We start from the raw sequence: 24,393 nt of genomic DNA, 5'->3' as shown, positions 1-24,393 counted from the left end.
TAGATCCCTGGAAGACCAGTAGTTGATTCCGATGCACATTTGATTCGTTCTGCAATCTGTATACTATCAGAGTGTTGTTCAAAAACAAAAATATCATCGGGATTGAATACAACAGTCGCCATGCGCACTTTCCTCCATGGGAGTAATGTCTCAAAGAGTCTACGTTTAGATCGTTCCCTACAAGACCAGTAGTAGTTTCCGATGCATTTCTGGAGGCATTCTGTTATCTGTGGACCTTCAAAGTGTTGATGAAACACAGAAATTGCATCGGGATAGAAGACAACAGTCACCACGCGCAGTTTCCTGCATGGGAGTAATGTCTCAAACAGTCTACTATTTTATCGTCCCCTGGAAGACCAGTAGTAGTTTCTGATGCACATGTGGAGGCATACTGTAATCTGTGGAACATCAGGGTGTTGATGAAACACAGAAATTGCATCGGGATGGAATACAACAGCCACCATGCGCACTTTCCTCCTTTGGGAGTAATGTCTCAAACAGTCTACGTTTTGATCGTTCCCTGGAAGACCAGTAGTTGATTCCGATGCACATTGGATTCGTTCTGCAATCTGTATACTATCAGAGTGTTGTTCAAACACAGAAATTGCATCGGGATTAAAACAACAGTCGCCATGCGCACCTTCCACCATGGGAGTAATGTCTCAAACAGTCTACGCTTTGATCATTCCCTTGAAGACCAGTAGTAGTTTCCTAGGCACATCTGGGGGCATCCTGTAATGTGTGGACTATCAGAGTGTTGATGAAACACAGAAATTGCATCGGGATTGAATACAACAGTCACCATGCGCACTTTCCTCCATGTGAGTAATGTCTCAAACAGTCTACGCTTTGATCGTTGCCTGGAAGAGCAGTAGTAGTTTCCGATGCACATCTGGAGGCATTCTGTAATCTGTGGACCTTCAAAGTGTTGATGAAACGCAGAAATTGCATTGGGATTGAATACAACAGTCACCATGCGCACATTCCTCCATGGGGGTAATGTCTCAAACAGTCTACGCATTGATCGTTCCCTAAAAGACCAGTAGTAGTTTCCGATGCACATCTGGAGGAATTCTGTAATCTGTAGACTATCAGAGTGTTGATGAAACACAGAAATTGCAAGGGATTGAAAACAACAGTCGCCATGCGCACTTTCCACCATGGGAGTAATGTCTCAAACAGTCTACGCTTTGATCATTCCCTTGAAGACCAGTAGTAGTTTCCTAAGCACATCTGGGGGCATTCTGTAATGTGTGGACTATCAGAGTGTTGATGAAACACAGAAATTGCATCGGGATTGAATACAACAGTCACCATGCGCACTTTCCTCCATGTGAGTAATGTCTCAAACAGTCTACGCTTTGATCGTTGCCTGGAAGAGCAGTAGTAGTTTCCGATGCACATCTGGAGGCATTCTGTAATCTGTGGACCTTCGAAGTGTTAATGAATCGCAGAAATTGCATTGGGATTGAATACAACAGTCACCATGCGCACTTTCCTCCATGGGAGTAATGTCTCAAACAGACTACGCATTGATCGTTCCCTATAAGACCAGTAGTAGTTTCCGATGCACATCTGGAGGAATTCTGTAATCTGTGGACTATCAGAGTGTTGATGAAACACAGAAATTGCAAGGGATGGAATACAACAGTCACCATGCGCACTTTCCTCCATGGGAGTAATGTCTCAAACAGTCTACGCTTTGATCGTTCCCTGGAAGACCAGCAGTAGTTTCCGATGCACATCTTGAGGTATTCTGTAATCTGTGGACCTTCACAGTGTTGATGAAACACAGAAATTGCCTCGGGATTGAATACAACAGTCACCAAGCGCACTTTCCTCCATGGGAGTAATGTCTCAAACAGTCTACGCTTTGATCGTTCCCTGGAAGACCAGTAGTAGTTTCCGATGCACATCTGGAGGCATTCTGTAATCTGTGGACTATCAGACTGTTGTTGAAACGCAGAAATTGCATCGGGATTGAATACAACAGTCAATATGCGCACTTTCCTCCATGGGATTAATGTCTCAAACAGTCTGCGTTTTGACCGTTCCCTGGAAGACCAGTAGTAGTTTCCGTAGCACATCTCGGGGCATTCTGTAATGTGTGAACTATCAGAGTGTTGATGAAACACAGAAATTGCATCGGGATTGAATACATCAGTCACCATGCGCTTTGATCGTTGCCTGGAAGACCGCTAATAGTTTCCGATGCACATCTGGAGGCATTCTGTAATCTGTGGACCTTCAAAGTGTTGATGAAACACACAAATTGCATCGGGATTGAATACAACAGACACCATGCGCACTTTCGTCCATGGGAGTAATGTCTCACGCAGTTAACGCTTTGATCGTTCCCTGGAAGACCAGTAGTAGTTGCCGGTGCACATCTGGGGGCATTCTGTAATCTGCGGAACATCAGAGTGTTGAGGAAACACAGAAATTGCAAAGGGATGGAATACAACAGTCACCATGCGTACTTTCCTCCATGGGAGTAATGTCTCAAAGAGTCTACGCTTTGATCGTTCCCTACAAGACCAGTAGTAGTTTCCGATGCACATCCGGGGCGTTCTGCAATCTGTGGACCTTCAAGGTGTTGATGAAACACAGAAATTGCATCGGGATTGAATACAACAGTCACCATGCGCACATTCCTCCATGGGAGTAATGTCTCAAAGAGTCTACGTTTAGGTCGTTCCCTACAAGACCAGTAGTAGTTTCCGATGCACATCCGGAGGCGTTCTGCAATCTGTGGACCTTCAAAGTGTTGATGAAACACAGAAATTCCATCGGGATTGAATACAACCGTCTCCATGCGCACTTTCTTCCATGGGAGTAATGTCTCAAAAACTCTACGCTTTGATCGTTCCCTGGAAGACCAGTAGTAGTTTCCGATGCACATCTGTAGGCATTCTGTTATCTGTGGACCTTCAAAGTGTTGATGAAACACAGAAATTGCATCGGGATAGAACACAACAGTCACCACGCCCACTTTCCTCCATGGGAGTAATGTCTCATACAGTCTACTATTTATCGTTCCCTGGAAGACCAGTAGTAGCTTCTGATGCACATGTGGAGGTATACTGTAATCTGTGGACTATCAGAGTGTTGATGAAACACAGAAATTGCATCGGGATGGAATACAACAGCCACCATGCGCACTTTCCTCCTTGTTAGTAATGTCTCCAACAGTCTACGTTTCGATCGTTCCCTACAAGACCAGTAGTAGTTTCCAATGCACATCCGGAGGCATTCTGTAATCTGTGGACTATCAGAGTGTTGATGAAACACCGAAATTGCATCGGTATTAAATACAACAGTCACCATGCGCACTTTCCTAGATGGGAGTAATGACTCAAACAGTTACCGCTTTGATCGTTCCCTGGGAGACCAGTAGTAGTTTCCGATGCACATCTGGAGGTATTCTGTAATCTGTGGATCTTCAAAGTGTTGACGAAAGACAGAAATTGCCTCGGGATTGAATACAACAGTCATCATGAGCATTTTCCTCCATGGGAGTTATGTCTCAAACCGTCTACGCTTTGATCGATCCCTGGAAGACCAGTAGTTGATTCCGATGCACATTGGATTCGTTCTGCAATCTGTATACTATCAGAGTGTTCTTCAAACACAGAAATTGCATCGGGATTGAAAACAACAGTCGCCATGCGCACTTTCCACCATGGGAGTAATGTCTCTAACAGTCTACGCATTGATCGTTCCCTGGAAGACCAGTAGTAGTTTCCGACGCACATCTGGATACGTTCTGCAATCTGTATACTATCAGAGTGTTGTTTAAAAACAGAAATATCATCGGGATTGAATACAACAGTCGCCATGCGCACTTTCCTCCATGGGATTAATGTCTCAAACAGTCTACGTTTTGATCCTTCCCTGGAAGACCATTAGTAGTTTCCGAAGCACATCTGGGGGCATTGTGTAATGTGTGGACTATCAGAGTGTTGATGAAACACAGAAATTGCATCGGGATTGAATACAACAGTCAATATGCGCAATTTCCTCCATGGGATTAATGTCTCAAACAGTCTACGATTTGATCGTTCCCTGAAAGACCATTAGTAGTTTCCGAAGCACATCTGGGAGCATTCTGTAATGTGTGGACTATCAGAGTGTTGATGAAACACAAAAATTGCATCGGGATGGAATACAACAGTCACAATGCGCACTTTCCGCCATGGGAGTAATGTCTCAAAATAGTCTACGCTTCGATCGTTCCCTGGAAGACCATTAGTAGTTTCCGATGCACATCTGGAGGTATTCTGTAATCTGTGGACCTTCAAAATGTTGATGAAAGACAGAAATTGCAACAGGATTGAATACAATAGTCACCATGCGCACTTTATTCCATGGGAGTAATGTCTCAAACAGTCTACGCTTTTATCGTTCCCTGGAAGACCAATAGTAGTTTCCGATGCACATCTGGAGGCATTCTGTAATCTGTGGACTATCAGAGTGTTGTTGAAACACAGAAATTGCATCGGGAATGAATACAACAGTCACCATGCGCACTTTCCTCCATGGGAGTAATGTCTCAAACTGTCATCGCTTTGATCGTTCCCTGAAGACCAGTAGTAGTTTCCGATGCACATCTGGAGGTATTCTGTAATCTGTGGATCTTCAAAGTGTTGACGAAAGACAGAAATTGCCTCGGGATTGAATACAACAGTCATCATGAGACTTTTCCTCCATGGGATTAATGTCTCAAACCGTCTACGCTTTGATCGATCCCTGGAAGACCAGTAGTTGATTCCGATGCACATTGGATTCGTTCTGCAAACTGTATACTGTCAGAGTGTTGTTCAAACACTGAAATTGCGTCGGGATTGAAAACAACAGTCGCCATGCGCACTTTCCACCATGGGAGTAATGTCTCTAACAGTCTACGCATTGATCGTTCCCTGGAAGACCAGTAGTAGTTTCCGACGCACATCTGGATACGTTCTGTAATCTGTATACTATCAGAGTGTTGTTTAAAAACAGAAATATCATCGGGATTGAATACAACAGTCGCCATGCGCACTTTCCTCCATGGGATTAATGTCTCAAACAGTCTACGTTCTGATCCTTCCCTGGAAGACCATTAGTAGTTTCCGAAGCACATCTGGAGGCATTCTGTAATCTGTGGAGTTTCAGAGTGTTGATGAAACACAGAAATTGCATCGGGATTGAATACAACAGTCACCATGCGCACTTTCCTCCATGGGAGTAATGTCTCTAACAGTCTACGCTTTGATCGTTCCCTGGAAGGCCAGTAGTAGGTTCCGATGCACATCTGGAGGCATTCTGTAATCTGTTTACTATCAAAGTGTTGTTGAAACACAGAAATTGCATCGGGATTGAATACAACAGTCACCATGCGGACTCTCCTCCATGGGAGTAATGTCTCAAACAGTCTACGCTTTGATCGTTCCCTGGAAGACCAGTAGTACTTTCCGATGCACATCTGGAGGCATTCTGTAATCTTAGGACTATCAGAGTGTTGTTGAAACACTGAAATTGCATCGGGATTGAATACAGCAGTCACCATGCGCACTTTCAGCCATGGGAGTAATGTCTCAAACAGTCTACGATTTGATCGTTCCCTGGAAGACCAGTAGTAGTTTCCGATGCATATGTGGAGGCATTCTGTTATCTGTGGACCTTCAAGGTGTTGATGAAACACAGAAATTGCATCGGGATAGAAGACAACAGTCACCACGCGCAGTTTCCTGCATGGGAGTAATGTCTCAAACTGTCTACTATTTGATTGACCCCTGGATGACCAGTAGTAGCTTCTGATGCACATGTGGAGGCATACTGTAATCTGTGGAACATCAGAGTGTTGTTGAAACACAGAAATTGCATCAGGACTGAATACAACAGTCGCCATGCGCACTTTCCTATATGGGAGTAATGTCTCAAACAGTCTACGCTTTGATCGTTACCTGGAAGAATAGTAGTAGTTTACGATGCACATCTGGAGGCATTCCGTAATCTGTGGACTATCAGACTGTTGTTGAAACACAGAAATTGCATCGGGATTGAATACAACAGTCACCATGAGCACTTTCCTCCATAGGAGTAATGTCTCATACAGTCATCGCTTTGATCGTTCCCTGAAGACCAGTAATAGTTTCCGATGCACATCTGGAGGCATTCTGTAATCAGTGGACTACCAGAGTGTTGATGAAACACAGAAATTGCATCGGGATTGAATACAACAGTCAATATGCGCACTTTCCTCCATGGGATTAATGTCTCAAACAGTCTGCGTTTTGATCGTTCCCTGGAAGACCAGTAGTAGTTTCCGAAGCACATCTGGGGGCATTCTGTAATGTGTGAACTATCAGAGTGTTGATGAAACACAGAAATTGCATCGGGATTGAATACATCAGTCACCATGCGCACTTTCCTACCATGGGAGTAATGTCTCAAAGAGTCTACGCTTTGATCGTTGCCTGGAAGACCGGTAGTAGTTTCCGATGCACATCTGGAGGCATTCTGTAATCTGTGGACCTTCAAAGTGTTGATGAAACGCAGAAATTGCATCGGGATTGAATACAACAGTCACCATGCGCACTTTCCTCCATGGGAGTAATGTCTCAAACAGTCTACGCTTTGATCGTTCCCTGGAAGACCAGTAGTAGTTTCCGATGCACATGTGGAGGCATACTGTAATCTGTGGACTATCAGAGTGTTATGAAACACAGAAATTGCATCGGGATTGAATACAACAGTCACCATGCGCCCTTTCCTCCATGTGAGTAATGTCTCAAACAGTCTACGATTTGATCGTTCGCTGGAAGACCAGTAGTAGTTTCCGATGCACATGTGCTGGCATACTGTAATCTGTGGAACATCAGAGTGTTGATGAAACACAGAAATTGCATCGGGATGGAATAAAACAGTCACAATGCGCACTTTCCTCCATAGGAGTAATGGCTCAAACAGTCTACGCTTTGATCGTTCCCTGGAAGACCATTAGTAGTTACCGATGCACATCAGAAGTCATTCTGTAATCTGTGGACTATCAGAGTGTTGTTGAATTACAGAAATTGCATCAGGATTGAATACAACAGTCGCCATGCGCACTTTCCTATATGGGAGTAATGTCTCAAACAGTCTACGCTTTGATCGTTTCCTGGAAGAATAGTAGTAGTTTACGATGCACATCTGGAGGCATTCTGTAATCTGTGGACCTTCAAAGTGTTGATGAAACACAGAAATTGCATCGGGATTGAATACAACAGTCACCATGCACCCTTTCCTCCATGGGCGTAATGTCTCAAACAATCTACGCTTTGTTCGTTCCCTGGAAGCCCATTCGTAGTTTCCGATGCACATGTGGAGGCATACTGTAATCTGTGGAGCATCAGAGTGTTGATGAAACACAGAAATTGCATCGGAATGGAATACAACAGTCACCATGCGCACTTTCCTCCATGGGAGTAATGTCTCAAACAGTCTACGCTTTGATCCTTCCCTGAAGCCCAGTAGTAGTTTCCGATCCACATCCGGAGGAGTTCTGTAATCAGTGGACTTTAAAGTGTTGATGAAACACACAAATTGCATCGGGATTGAATACAACAGTCACCATGCGCACTTTCCTCCATGGGTGTAATGTCTCAAACAGTCTACGCTTTGATCGTTCCCTGGAAGACCAGTAGTAGTTTCCGATGCACATCTGGAGGCATTGTGTAATCTGTGGACTATCAGAGTGTTATGAAACACAGAAATTGCATCGGGATTGAATACAACAGTCACCATGCGCACTTTCCTCCATGTGAGTAATGTCTCAAACAGTCTACGATTTGATCGTTCCCTGGAAGACCAGTAGTAGTTTCCGATGCACATGTGATGGCATACTGTAATCTGTGGAACATCAGAGTGTTGATGAAACACAGAAATTGCATCGGGATGGAATACAACAGTCACCATGCGCACTTTCCTCCATGGGATTAATGTCTCAAACAGTCTACGATTTGATCGTTCCCTGGAAGACCAGTAGTAGTTTCCAATGCACATCTGGTGGCATTCTGTATTCTGTGGACTATCAGAGTGTTGATGAAACACCGAAATTGGATCGGGATTGAGTACAACAGTCACCATGCCCACTTTCCTCCATGGGAGTAATGTCTCAAACAGTCTACGCTTTGATCGTTCCCTGGAAGGCCAGTAGTAGTTTCCGATGCACATCAGGAGGCATTGTGTAATCTGTGGACTATCCGAGTGTTATGAAACACCGAAATTGCATCGGTATTGAATACAACAGTCATCAAGCGCACTTTCATCCATGGGAGTAATGTCTCAAACAGTCTACGCTTTGATCGTTGCCTGGAAGACCAGTAGTAGTTTCCGATGCACATCTGGAGGCATTCTGTAATCTGTAAACTATCAGAGTGTTGATGAAACACAGAAATTGCATCGGGATTGAATACAACAGTCACCGTGCGCACTTTCCTATATAGGAGTAATGTCTCATACAGTCTACGATTTGATCGTTCCCTGGAAGACCAGTAGTAGTTTCCGATGCACATCTGGTGGCATTCTGTAATCTGTGGACTAACAGAGTGTTGATGAAACACCGAAATTTAATCGGGATTGAATACAACAGTCACCATGCGCACTTTCCTCCATGGGAGTAATGTCTCTAACAGTCTACGCTTTGATCGTTGCCTGGAAGACCAGTAGTAGTTTCCAATGCTCCTCTGGAGGCATTCTATAATCTATGGACCTTCAAAGTGTTGATGAAACACAGAAATTGCATCGGGATTGAATACAACAGTCACCATGGGCACTTTCCTCGATGGGAGTAATGTCTCAAACAGTCTACGATTTGATCGTTCGCTGGAAGACCAGTAGTAGTTTCCGATGCACATGTGATGGCATACTGTAATCTGTGGAACATCAGAGTGTTGATGAAACACAGAAATTGCATCGGGATGGAATAAAACAGTCACAATGCGCACTTTCCTCCATAGGAGTAATGGCTCAAACAGTCTACGCTTTGATCGTTCCCTGGAAGACCATTAGTAGTTACCGATGCACATCAGAAGTCATTCTGTAATCTGTGGACTATCAGAGTGTTGTTGAATTACAGAAATTGCATCAGGATTGAATACAACAGTCGCCATGCGCACTTTCCTATATGGGAGTAATGTCTCAAACAGTCTACGCTTTGATCGTTTCCTGGAAGAATAGTAGTAGTTTACGATGCACATCTGGAGGCATTCTGTAATCTGTGGACCTTCAAAGTGTTGATGAAACACAGAAATTGCATCGGGATTGAATACAACAGTCACCATGCACCCTTTCCTCCATGGGCGTAATGTCTCAAACAATCTACGCTTTGTTCGTTCCCTGGAAGCCCATTCGTAGTTTCCGATGCACATGTGGAGGCATACTGTAATCTGTGGAACATCAGAGTGTTGATGAAACACAGAAATTGCATCGGAATGGAATACAACAGTCACCATGCGCACTTTCCTCCATGGGAGTAATGTCTCAAACAGTCTACGCTTTGATCCTTCCCTGAAGCCCAGTAGTAGTTTCCGATCCACATCCGGAGGAGTTCTGTAATCAGTGGACTTTAAAGTGTTGATGAAACACACAAATTGCATCGGGATTGAATACAACAGTCACCATGCGCACTTTCCTCCATGGGTGTAATGTCTCAAACAGTCTACGCTTTGATCGTTCCCTGGAAGACCAGTAGTAGTTTCCGATGCACATCTGGAGGCATTGTGTAATCTGTGGACTATCAGAGTGTTATGAAACACAGAAATTGCATCGGGATTGAATACAAGAGTCACCATGCGCACTTTCCTCCATGTGAGTATTGTCTCAAACAGTCTACGATTTGATCGTTCCCTGGAAGACCAGTAGTAGTTTCCGATGCACATGTGATGGCATACTGTAATCTGTGGAACATCAGAGTGTTGATGAAACACAGAAATTGCATCGGGATGGAATACAACAGTCACCATGCGCACTTTCCTCCATGGGATTAATGTCTCAAACAGTCTACGATTTGATCGTTCCCTGGAAGACCAGTAGTAGTTTCCAATGCACATCTGGTGGCATTCTGTATTCTGTGGACTATCAGAGTGTTGATGAAACACCGAAATTGGATCGGGATTGAGTACAACAGTCACCATGCCCACTTTCCTCCATGGGAGTAATGTCTCAAACAGTCTACGCTTTGATCGTTCCCTGGAAGGCCAGTAGTAGTTTCCGATGCACATCAGGAGGCATTGTGTAATCTGTGGACTATCCGAGTGTTATGAAACACCGAAATTGCATCGGTATTGAATACAACAGTCATCAAGCGCACTTTCATCCATGGGAGTAATGTCTCAAACAGTCTACGCTTTGATCGTTGCCTGGAAGACCAGTAGTAGTTTCCGATGCACATCTGGAGGCATTCTGTAATCTGTAAACTATCAGAGTGTTGATGAAACACAGAAATTGCATCGGGATTGAATACAACAGTCACCGTGCGCACTTTCCTATATAGGAGTAATGTCTCATACAGTCTACGATTTGATCGTTCCCTGGAAGACCAGTAGTAGTTTCCGATGCACATCTGGTGGCATTCTGTAATCTGTGGACTAACAGAGTGTTGATGAAACACCGAAATTGGATCGGGATTGAATACAACAGTCACCATGCGCACTTTCCTCCATGGGAGTAATGTCTCTAACAGTCTACGCTTTGATCGTTGCCTGGAAGACCAGTAGTAGTTTCCAATGCTCCTCTGGAGGCGTTCTGTAATCTATGGACCTTCAAAGTGTTGATAAAACACAGAAATTGCATCGGGATTGAACACAACAGTCACCATGCGCACTTTCCTCCATTAGAGTAATGACTCAAACAGTCTACGCTTTCATCGTTCCCTGGAAGACCAGTAGTAGTTTCCGTAGCATACCTGGAGGCATTCTGTAATCTGTGGACTATCAGAGTGTTATGAAACACAGAAATTTCATCGGGATTTAATACAACAGTCACCATGCGCACGTTCCTAAATGGGAGTATTGTCTCAAACAGTCTACGCTTTGATTGTTCCCTGGAAGACCACTTGTAGTTTCCGGTGCACATCTGGAGTCATTCTGTAATCTGTGGACCTTCAAAGTGTTGATGAAACACAGACATTTTATCGGGATTGAATACAACAGTCACCATAAGCAATTTTCCTCCATGGGAGTAATGTCTCAAACAGTCTACGTTTTGATCGTTCCCTGGAAGACCAGTAGTAGTTTCCGATGCACATCTGGAGGCATTCTGTAATCTGTAAACTATCAGAGTGTTGTTCAAACACAGAAATTGCATCGGGATTGAATACAACAGTCACCATGCGCACTTTCCTATATAGGAGTAATGTCTCAAACAGTCTACGATTTGATCGTTCCCTGGAAGACCAGTAGTAGTTTCCGATGCACATCTGGTTGCATTCTGTAATCTGTGGGCTATCAGAGTGTTGATGAAACTCTGATATTGCATCGGGATTGAATACAACTGTCACCATGCGCACTTTCCTCCATAGGAGTAATGTCTCAAACAGTCTACGCTTTGATCGTTACCTGGAAGACCAGTAGTAGTTTCCGATTCACATCTGGAGGCAGTCTGTAATCTGTGGACTATCAGAGTGTTGATGAAACACAGAAAATACATCGGGATTGAATACAACAGTCACCATGCGCACTTTCCTCCATGGGAGTAATGTCTGAAACAGTCTACGCTTTGATCGTTCCCAGGAAGACCAGTAGTAGTTTCCGATGCACATCTGAAGGCATTCTGTAATCTGTGGAGTATCAGAGTTTTGATGAAACAGAGAAATTGCATCGGGATGAATACAACAGTCACCATGTGCACCTTCCTCCATGGGAGTAATGTCTCAAAGAGTTTACGCTTTGATCGTTCCCTGGAAGACCAGTAGTAGTTTCCGATGCACATCTGGAGGCATTCTGTAATCTGTGGAATATCAGAGTGTTGATGAAGCACAGAAATTGCATCGGGTTTGAATACAACAGTCACCATGAGCATTTTCCTCCATTTGAGTAATGTCTCAAACTGTCTACGCTTTGATCGTTCCCTGGAAGACCAGAAGTAGTTTCCGATGCACATCTGGAGGCATACTGTAATCTGTGGAACATCAGTGTGTTGTTGATACACAGAAATTCCATCGGGATTGAATACAACAGTCACCATGCGCACTTCCCTTTATAGGAGTAATGTCTCAAACAATCTACGATTTGATCGTTCCCTGGGAGACCAGTAGTAGTTTCCGATGCACATCAGAAGTCATTCTGTAATCTGTGGACTATCAGAGTGTTGTTGAATTACAGAAATTGCATCAGGATTGAATACAACAGTCGCCATGCGCACTTTCCTATATGGGAGTAATGTCTCAAACAGTCTACGCTTTGATCGTTTCCTGGAAGAATAGTAGTAGTTTACGATGCACATCTGGAGGCATTCTGTAATCTGTGGACCTTCAAAGTGTTGATGAAACACAGAAAATACATCGGGATTGAATACAACAGTCACCATGCGCACTTTCCTCCATGGGAGTAATGTCTCAAACAGTCTACGCTTTGATCCTTCCCTGAAGCCCAGTAGTAGTTTCCAATGCACATCTGGTGGCATTCTGTATTCTGTGGACTATTAGAGTGTTGATGAAACACCGAAATTGGATCGGGATTGAATACAACAGTCACCATGCCCACTTTCCTCCATGGGAGTAATGTCTCAAACAGTCTACGCTTTGATCGTTCCCTGGAAGGCCAGTAGTAGTTTCCGATGCACATCTGGAGGCATTGTGTAATCTGTGGACTATCCGAGTGTTATGAAACACCGAAATTGCATCGGGATTGAATACAACAGTCACCATGCGCACTTTCCTCCATGTGAGTAATGTCTCAAACAGTCTACGATTTGATCGTTCCCTGGAAGACCAGTAGTAGTTTCCGATGCACATGTGGTGGCATACTGTAATCTGTGGAACATCAGAGTGTTGATGAAACTTAGAAATTGCATCGGGATGGAATACAACAGTCACCATGCGCACTTTCCTCCATGGGATTAATGTCTCAAACAGTCTACGATTTGATCGTTCCCTGGAAGACCAGTAGTAGTTTCCAATGCACATCTGGTGGCATTCTGTATTCTGTGGACTATTAGAGTGTTGATGAAACACCGAAATTGGATCGGGATTGAATACAACAGTCACCATGCCCACTTTCCTCCATGGGAGTAATGTCTCAAACAGTCTACGCTTTGATCGTTCCCTGGAAGGCCAGTAGTAGTTTCCGATGCACATCTGGAGGCATTGTGTAATCTGTGGACTATCCGAGTGTTATGAAACACCGAAATTGCATCGGTATTGAATACAACAGTCATCAAGCGCACTTTCCTACATGGGAGTAATGTCTCAAACAGTCTACGCTTTGATCGTTGCCTGGAAGACCAGTAGTAGTTTCCGATGCACATCTGGAGGCATTCTGTAATCTGTAAACTATCAGAGTGTAGTTCAAACACAGAAATTGTATCGGGATTGAATACAACAGTCACCGTGCGCACTTTCCTATATAGGAGTAATGTCTCATACAGTCTACGATTTGATTGTTCCCTGGAAGACCAGTAGTAGTTTCCGATGCACATCTGGTGGCATTCTGTAATCTGTGGACTAACAGAGTGTTGATGAAACACCGAAATTGGATCGGGATTGAATACAACAGTCACCATGCGCACTTTCCTCCATGGGAGTAATGTCTCTAACAGTCTACGCTTTGATCGTTGCCTGGAAGACCAGTAGTAGTTTCCAATGCTCCTCTGGAGGCATTCTATAATCTATGGACCTTCAAACTGTTGATGAAACACAGAAATTGCATCGGGATTGAATACAACAGTCACCATGGGCACTTTCCTCGATGGGAGTAATGTCTCAAACAGTCCACGATTTGATCGTTCCCTGCAAGACCAGTAGTAGTTTCCGATGCACATCCGGAGGCGTTCTGTAATCTATGGACCTTCAAAGTGTTGATAAAACACAGAAATTGCATCGGGATTGAACACAACAGTCACCATGCGCACTTTCCTCCATTAGAGTAATGACTCAAACAGTCTACGCATTCATCGTTCCCTGGAAGACCAGTAGTAGTTTCCGTAGCATATCTGGAGGCATTCTGTAATCTGTGGACTATCAGAGTGTTATGAAACACAGAAATTTCATCGGGATTTAATACAACAGTCACCATGCGCACGTTCCTAAATGGGAGTATTGTCTCAAACAGTCTACGCTTTGATTGTTCCCTGGAAGACCACTTGTAGTTTCCGACGCACATCTGGAGGCATTCTGTAATCTGTGGACCTTCAAAGTGTTGATGAAACACAGAAATTTTATCGGGATTGAATACAACAGTCACCATAAGCAATTTTCCTCCATGGGAGTAATGTCTCAAACAGTCTACGTTTTGATCGTTCCCTGGAAGACCAGTAGTAGTTTCCGATCCACATCTGGAGGCATTCTGTAATCTGTGGACTATCAGTGTGTTGTTGAAACACCGAAATTGGATCGGGATTGAATACAACAGTCACCATGCGCACTTTCCTTCATGGGATTAATGTCTCAAAGAGTCTACGTTTTGATCGTTGCCTGGAAGACCAGTAGTAGTTTCCGATGCACATCTGGAGGCATTCTGTAATCTGTAAACTATCAGAGTGTTGTTCAAACACAGAAATTGCATCGGGATTGAATACAACAGTCACCATGCGCACTTTCCTATATAGGAGTAATGTCTCAAACAGTCTACGATTTGATCGTTCCCTGGAAGACCAGTAGTAGTTTCCGATGCACATCTGGTTGCATTCTGTAATCTGTGGGCTATCAGAGTGTTGATGAAACACTGATATTGCATCGGGATTGAATACAACTGTCACCATGCGCACTTTCCTCCATGGGAGTAATGTCTCAATCAGTCTACGCTTTGATCGTTACCTGGAAGACCAGTAGTAGTTTCCGATTCACATCTGGAGGCAGTCTGTAATCTGTGGACTATCAGAGTGTTGATGAAACACAGAAAATACATCGGGATTGAATACAACAGTCATCATGCGCACTTTCCTCCATGGGAGTAATGTCTGAAACAGTCTACGCTTTGATCGTTCCCAGGAAGACCAGTTGTAGTTTCCGATGCACATCTGGAGGCATTCTGTAATCTGTGGAGTATCAGAGTTTTGATGAAACAGAGAAATTGCATCGGGATGAATACAACAGTCACCATGTGCACCTTCCTCCATGGGAGTAATGTCTCAAAGAGTTTACGCTTTGATCGTTCCCTGGAAGACCAGTAGTAGTTTCCGATGCACATCTGGAGGCATTCTGTAATCTGTGGAATATCAGAGTGTTGATAAAGCACAGAAATTGCATCGGGTTTGAATACAACAGTCACCATGAGCATTTTCCTCCATTTGAGTAATGTCTCAAACTGTCTACGCTTTGATCGTTCCCTGGAAGACCAGAAGTAGTTTCCGATGCACATCTGGAGGCATACTGTAATCTGTGGAACATCAGTGTGTTGTTGATACACAGAAATTGCATCGGGATTGAATACAACAGTCACCATGCGCACTTCCCTTTATAGGAGTAATGTCTCAAACAATCTACGATTTGATCGTTCCCTGGGAGACCAGTAGTAGTTTCCGATGCACATCTGGTGGCATTCTGTAATCTGTGGACTATCAGAGTGTTGATGAAACACCGAAATTCAATCGGGATTGAATACAACAGTCACCATGTTCACTTTCCTCCATGGGATTAATGTCTCAAACAGTCTACGGTTTGATCATTCCCTGGAAGACCAGTAGTAGTTCCCGAAGCACATTTGGGGACATTCTGTAATGTGTGGACTATCAGAGTGTTGATGAAACACAGAAATTGCATCTGGATTGAATACAACAGTCACCATGCGCTATTTCCTCCATGGGAGTAATGTCTCAAACAGTCTACAATTTGATTGTTGCCTGGAAGACCAGTAGTAGTTTCCGATGCACCTCTGGAGGCATTCTATAATCTGTGGACCTTCAAAGTGTTGATGAAACACAGAAATTGCATCGGGATAGAATACAACTGTCACCATGGGCACTTTCCTCCATGGGAGTAATGTCTCAAACAGTCTACGCTTTGATCGTTCCCTGGAAGACCAGTAGTAGTTTCCGATGCACATGTGGAGGCATACTGTAATCTGTGGAACATCAGAGTGTTGATGAAACACAGAAATTGCATCGGGATATAATACAACAGTCACCATGCGTACTTTCCTCCATGGGAGTAATGTCTCAAACAGTCTACGATTTGATCGTTACCTGGAAGACCAGTAGTAGTTTCCGATGTGCATCTGGTGGCATTTTGTAATCTGTGGACTATCAGAGTGTTGATGAAACACCGAAATTGCGTTGGTATTGAATACAACAGTCACCATGCGCGCTTTGTTCCATGGGAGTAATGTCTCAAACAGTTAACGCTTTGATCGTTCCCTGGAAGACCAGTAGTAGTTTCCGGTGCACATCTGGGGCATTCTGCAATCTGTGGAACATCAGAGTGTTGATGAAACACAGAAATTGCATCGGGATGGAATACAACAGTCACAATGCGCACTTTCCTCCATAGGAGTAATGGCTCAAACAGTCTACGCTTTGATCGTTCCCTGGAAGACCATTAGTAGTTACCGATGCACATCAGAAGTCATTCTGTAATCTGTGGACTATCAGAGTGTTGTTGAATTACAGAAATTGCATCGGGATTGAATACAACAGTCACCATGCGCACTTTCCTCCATGGGTGTAATGTCTCAAACAGTCTACGCTTTGATCGTTCCCTGGAAGACCAGTAGTAGTTTCCGATGCACATCTGGAGGCATTGTGTAATCTGTGGACTATCAGAGTGTTATGAAACACAGAAATTGCATCGGGATTGAATACAACTGTCACCATGCGCACTTTCCTCCATGGGAGTAATGTCTCAAACAGTCTACGCTTTGATCGTTCCCTGGAAGACCATTAGTAGCTTCCGATGCACATCTGAAGGCATTCTGTAATCTGTGGACCATCAGAGTGTTGTTGAAACTCAGAAATTGTATCAGGATTGAATACAGCAGTCACCATGCGCAGTTTTCTATATGGGAGTAATGTCTCAAACAGTCTACGGTTTGATCGTTTCCTGGAAGACCAGTAGTAATTTCCGACGAACATCAGGAGGCATTCTGTAATCTGTGGACCTTCAAAGTGTTGATGAAACACAGAAATTGCATCGGGATTGAATACAACAGTCACCATGCGCACTTTCCTCCATGGGAGTAATGTCTCAAACAGTCTACGATTTGATCGTTCCCTGGAAGACCAGTAGTAGTTTCCGATGCACATGTGGTGGCATACTGTAATCTGTGGAACATCAGAGTGTTGATGAAACACAGAAATTGCATGGGGATGGAATACAACAGTCACCATGCGCACTTTCCTCCATGGGATTAATGTCTCAAACAGTCTACGATTTGATCGTTCCCTGGAAGACCAGTAGTAGTTTCCAATGCACATCTGGTGGCATTCTGTATTCTGTGGACTATCAGAGTGTTGATGAAACACCGAAATTGGATCGGGATTGAATACAACAGTCACCATGCACACTTTCCTCCATGGGAGTAATGTCTCAAACAGTCTACGCTTTGATCGTTCCCTGGAATACCAGTAGTAGTTTCCGATGCACATCTGGAGGCATTGTGTAATCTGTGGACTATCCGAGTGTTATGAAACACCGAAATTGCATCGGTATTGAATACAACAGTCATCAAGCGCACTTTCCTCCATGGGAGTAATGTCTCAAACAGTCTACGCTTTGATCGTTGCCTGGAAGACCAGTAGTAGTTTCCGATGCACATCTGGAGGCATTCTGTAATCTGTAAACTATCAGAGTGTTGTTCAAACACAGAAATTGCATCGGGATTGAATACAACAGTCACCGTGCGCAACTTCCTCCATTTGAGTAATGTCTCAAACAGTCTACGGTTTGATCGTTCCCTGGTAGACCAGTAGTAATTTCCGATGCACATGTGGTGGCATACTGTAATCTGTGGAACATCAGTGTGTTGTTGATACACAGAAATTGCATCGGGATTGAATACAACAGTCACCATGCGCACTTTCCTATATAGGAGTAATGTCTCATACAGTCTACGATTTGATCGTTCCCTGGAAGACCAGTAGTAGTTTCCGATGCACATCTGGTGGCATTCTGTAATCTGTGGACTATCAGAGTAGTGATGAAACACCGAAATTGGATCGGGATTGAATACAACAGTCACCATGCGCACTTTCCTCCATGGGAGTAATGTCTCAAACAGTCTACGCTTTGATCGTTGCCTGGAAGACCAGTAGTAGTTTCCAATGCTCCTCTGGAGGCATTCTATAATCTGTGGACCTTCAAATTGTTGATGAAACACAGAAATTGCATCGGGATTGAATACAACAGTCACCATGGGCACTTTCCTCGATGGGAGTAATGTCTCAAACAGTCCACGATTTGATCGTTCCCTGCAAGACCAGTAGTAGTTTCCGATGCACATCCGGAGGCGTTCTGTAATCTATGGACCTTCAAAGTGTTGATAAAACACAGAAATTGCATCGGGATTGAACACACGGGTCACCATGCGCACTTTCCTCCATTAGAGTAATGACTCAAACAGTCTACGCTTTCATCGTTCCCTGGAAGACCAGTAGTAGTTTCCGTAGCACATCTGGAGGCATTCTGTAATCAGTGGACTATCAGAGTGTTATGAAACACAGAAATTTCATCGGGATTTAATACAACAGTCACCATGCGCACGTTCCTAAATGGGAGTATTGTCTCAATCAGTCTACGCTTTGATTGTTCCCTGGAAGACCACTTGTAGTTTCCGATGCACATCTGGAGGCATTCTGTAATCTGTGGACCTTCAAAGTGTTGATGAAACACAGAAATTTTATCGGGATTGAATACAACAGTCACCATAAGCAATTTTCCTCCATGGGAGTAATGTCTCAAACAGTCTACGTTTTGATCGTTCCCTGGAAGACCAGTAGTAGTTTCCGATCCACATCTGGAGGCATTTTGTAATCTGTGGACTATCAGAGTGTTGTTCAAACACAGAAATTGCATCGGGATTGAATACAACAGTCACCATGCGCACTTTCCTATATAGGAGTAATGTCTCAAAGAGTCTACGATTTGATCGTTCCCTGGAAGACCAGTAGTAGTTTCCGATGCACATTAGGTTGCATTCTGTAATCTGTGGGCTATCAGAGTGTTGATGAAACACTGATATTGCATCGGGATTGAATACAACTGTCACCATGCGCACTTTCCTCCATGGGAGTAATGTCTCAAACAGTCTACGCTTTGATCGTTACCTGGAAGACCAGTAGTAGTTTCCGATTCACATCTGGTGGCATTCTGTAATCTATGGACTATCAGAGTGTTGATGAGACACAGAAAATACATCGGGATTGAGTACAACAGTCACCATGCGCACTTTCCTCCATGGGAGTAATGTCTGAAACAGTCTACGCTTTGATCGTTCCCAGGAAGACCAGTAGTAGTTTCCGATGCACATCTGGAGGCATTCTGTAATCTGTGGAGTATCAGAGTTTTGATGAAACACAGAAATTGCATCGGGATGAATACAACAGTCACCATGTGCACCTTCCTCCATGGGAGTAATGTCTCAAAGAGTTTACGCTTTGATCGTTCCCTGGAAGACCAGTAGTAGTTTCCGATGCACATCTGGAGGCATTCTGTAATCTGTGGAATATCAGAGTGTTGATGAAGCACAGAAACTGCATCGGGTTTGAATACAACAGTCACCATGAGCATTTTCCTCCATTTGAGTAATGTCTCAAACTGTCTACGCTTTGATCGTTCCCTGGAAGACCAGTAGTAGTTTCCGATGCACATCTGGTGGCATTCTGTGATCTGTGGACTATCAGAGTGTTGATGAAATAGCGAAATTCAATCGGGATTGAATACAACAGTCACCATGCGCACTTTCCTCCATGGGATAAATGTCCCAAATAGTCTACAGTTTGATCATTCCCTTGAAGACCAGTAGTAGTTCCCGAAGTACATTTGGGGACATTCTGTATTGTGTGGACTATCAGGGTGTTGATGAAACACAGAAATTGCATCTGGATTGAATACAACAGTCACCATGCGCAATTTCCTCCATGGGAGTAATGTCTCAAACAGTCTACGATTTGATCGTTGCCTGGAAGACCAGTAGTAGTTTCCGATGCACCTCTGGAGGCATTCAATAATCTGTGGACCTTCAAAGTGTTGATGAAACACAGAAATTGCATCGGGATGGAATACAACTGTCACCATGGGCACTTTCCTCCATGGGAGTAATGTCTCAAACAGTCTACGCTTTGATCGTTCCCTGGAAGACCAGTAGTAGTTTCCGATGCACATGTGGTGGCATACTGTAATCTGTGGAACATCAGTGTGTTGTTGATACACAGAAATTGCATCGGGATTGAATACAACAGTCACCATGCGCACTTCCCTTTATAGGAGTAATGTCTCAAACAATCTACGATTTGATCGTTCCCTGGAAGACCAGTAGTAGTTTCCGATGCACATCTGGTGGCATTCTGTAATCTGTGGACTATCAGAGTGTTGATGAAACACCGAAATTCAATCGGGATTGAATACAACAGTCACCATGTTCACTTTCCTCCATGGGATTAATGTCTCAAACAGTCTACGGTTTGATCATTCCCTGGAAGACCAGTAGTAGTTCCCGAAGCACTTTTGGGGACATTCTGTAATGTGTGGACTATCAGAGTGTTGATGAAACACAGAAATTGCATCTGGATTGAATACAACAGTCACCATGCGCAATTTCCTCCATGGGAGTAATGTCTCAAACAGTCTACGCTTTGATCGTTCCCTGGAAGACCAGTAGTAGTTTCCGATGCACCTCTGGAGGCATTCTATAATCTGTGGACCTTTAAAGTGTTGATGAAACACAGAAATTGCATCGGGATTGAATACAACAGTAACCATGCGCACTTTCCTATATAGGAGTAATGTCTCATACAGTCTACGATTTGATCGTTCCCTGGAAGACCAGTAGTAGTTTCCGATGCACCTCTGGAGGCATTCAATAATCTGTGGACCTTCAAAGTGTTGATGAAACACAGAAATTGCATCGGGATTGAATACAACTGTCACCATGGGCACTTTCCTACCATGGGAGTAATGTCTCAAACAGTCTACGCTTTGATCGTTCCCTGGAAGACCAGTAGTAGTTTCCGATGCACATCTGGAGGCATTTGTAATCTGTAAACAATCAGAGTGATCTTCAAACACAGAAATTGCATCGGGATTGAATTCAACAGTCACCATGCGCACTTTGTTCCACGGGGTTTAAGGTCTCAAACTGTCTACGGTTTGATCATTCCCTGGAAGACCAGTAGTAGTTTCCGAATCACATTTGGGGTCATTCTGTAATGTGTCTACTATCAGAGTGTTGATGAAACACAAAAATTTTATCTGGATTGAATACAACAGTCACCATGAGCAATTTCCTCCATGGGAGTAATGTCTCAAACAGTCTACGCTTTGATCTTTCCCTGGAAGACCAGTAGAAGTTTCCGATGCACATCTGGTGGCATTCTGAAATCTGTGGACTATTAGAGTGTTCATGAAACACAGAAATTGCATCGGGATTGAATACAACCGTCAACATGCGCACTTTCCTCCATGGGAGTAATGTCTCAAACAGTCTACGCTTTGATCGTTCCCATTAAGACCAGTAGTTGTTTCCGATGCACATCTGGAGGCATTCTCTAATATGTGCACTATCAGAGTGTTGTTGAAACACAGAAATTGCATCGGGATTGAATACAACAGTCACCATGCGCACTTTCCTCCATGTGAGTAGTGTCTCAAACAGTCTACGATTTGATCGTCCCAGGAAGACCAGTAGTAGTTTCCGATGCACATCTGGTGGCATTCTGTAATCTGTGGACTATCAGAGTGTTGATGAAACACCGAAATTCAATCGGGATTGAATGCAACAGTCACCATGCGCACTTTCCTCCATGGGAGTAATGTCTCAAACAGTGTACGCTTTGATCGTTCCCTGGAAGACCAGTAGTAGTTCCCGAAGCACATTTGGGACATTCTGTAATGTGTGGACTATCAGAGTGTTGATGAAACACAGAAATTGCATCGGGATTTAGAAACAACAGTCACCATGCGCACGTTCTTAAATGGGAGTATTGTCTCAAACAGTCTACGCTTTGATTGTTCCCTGGAAGACCACTTGTAGATTCCGATGCACACCTGGAGGCATTCAGTAATCTGTGGACCTTCAAAGTGTTGATGAAACACAGAAATTTTATCGGGATTGAATACAACAGTCACCATAAGCAATTTTCCTCCATGGGAGTAATGTCTCAAACAGTCTACGTTTTGATCGTTCCCTGGAAGACCAGTAGTAGTTTCCGATCCACATCTGGAGGCATTCTGTAATCTGTGGACTATCAGTGTGTTGTTGAAACACCGAAATTGGATCGGGATTGAATACAACAGTCACCATGCGCACTTTCCTAAATGGGATTAATGTCTCAAAGATTCTACGTTTTGATCGTTGACTGGAAGACCAGTAGTAGTTTCCGATGCACATCTGGAGGCATTCTGTAATCTTTAAACTATCAGAGTGTTGTTCAAACACAGAAATTGCATCGGGATTGAATACAACAGTCACCATGCGCACTTTCCTATATAGGAGTAATGTCTCAAACAGTGTACGCTTTGATCGTTCCCTGGAAGACCAGTGGTAGGTCCCGAAGCACATTTGGGGACATTCTGTAATGTGTGGACTATCAGAGTGTTGATGAAACACAGAAATTGCATCGGGATTTAGAAACAACAGTCACCATGCGCACGTTCTTAAATGGGAGTATTGTCTCAAACAGTCTACGCTTTGATTGTTCCCTGCAAGACCAGTAGTAGTTTCCGATGCACGTCCGGAGGCATACTGTAATCTGTGGACCTTCAAAGTATTGATGAAACACAGAAATTTTATCAGGATTGACTACAACAGTCACCAAGCGCACTTTCCACCAATGGAGTAATGTCTCAAACAGTCTACGCTTTGATCGTTCCCTGGAAGACCATTAGTAGTTACCGATGCACATCAGAAGTCATTCTGTAATCTGTGGACTATCAGAGTGTTGTTGAAACTCAGAAATTGCATCAGGATTGAATACAACAGTCACCATGCGCAGTTTTCTATATGGGAGTAATGTCTCAAACAGTCTACGGTTTGATCGTTTCCTGGAAGACCAGTAGTAGTTTCCGATGAACATCAGGAGGCATTCTGTAATCTGTGGACCTTCAAAGTGTTGATGAAACACAGAAATTGCATCGGGATTGAACACAACAGTCACCATGCGCACTTTCCTCCATGGGAGTAATGTCTCAAACAGTCTACGATTTGATCGTTCCCTGGAAGACCAGTAGTAGTTTCCGATGCACATGTGGTGGCATACTGTAATCTGTGGAACATCAGAGTGTTGATGAAACACAGAAATTGCATCGGGAAGGAATACAACAGTCACCATGCGCACTTTCCTCCATGGGATTAATGTCTCAAACAGTCTACGATTTGATCGTTCCCTGGAAGACCAGTAGTAGTTTCCAATGCATATCTGGTGGCATTCTGTATTCTGTGGACTATCAGAGTGTTGATGAAACACCGAAATTGGATCGGGATTGAATACAACAGTCACCATGCCCACTTTCCTCCATGGGAGTAATGTCTCAAACAGTCTACGCTTTGATCGTTCCCTGGAAGACCAGTAGTAGTTTCCGATGCACATCTGGAGGCATTGTGTAATCTGTGGACTATCCGAGTGTTATGAAACACCGAAATTGCATCGGTATTGAATACAACAGTCATCAAGCGCACTTTCCTCCATGGGAGTAATGTCTCAAACAGTCTACGCTTTGATCGTTGCCTGGAAGACCAGTAGTAGTTTCCGATGCACATCTGGAGGCATTCTGTAATCTGTAAACTATCAGAGTGTTGTTCAAACACAGAAATTGCATCGGGATTGAATACAACAGTCACCGTGCGCAACTTCCTCCATGGGAGTTATGTCTCAAACAGTCTACGGTTTGATCGTTCCCTGGAAGACCAGTAGTAATAACAGATGCACATGTGGTGGCATACTGTAATCTGTGGAACATCAGTGTGTTGTTGATACACAGAAATTGCATCGGGATTGAATACAACAGTCACCATGCGCACTTTCCTATATAGGAGTAAGGTCTCATACAGTCTACGATTTGATCGT

Source organism: Schistocerca gregaria, chromosome 10 (genome assembly GCF_023897955.1).
Source record: "Schistocerca gregaria isolate iqSchGreg1 chromosome 10, iqSchGreg1.2, whole genome shotgun sequence".
Taxonomy (NCBI): Eukaryota; Metazoa; Arthropoda; class Insecta; order Orthoptera; family Acrididae; genus Schistocerca; species Schistocerca gregaria.
The sequence above is the reverse complement of the archived record's forward strand: the minus strand, read 5'-3'. Positions refer to the sequence as shown.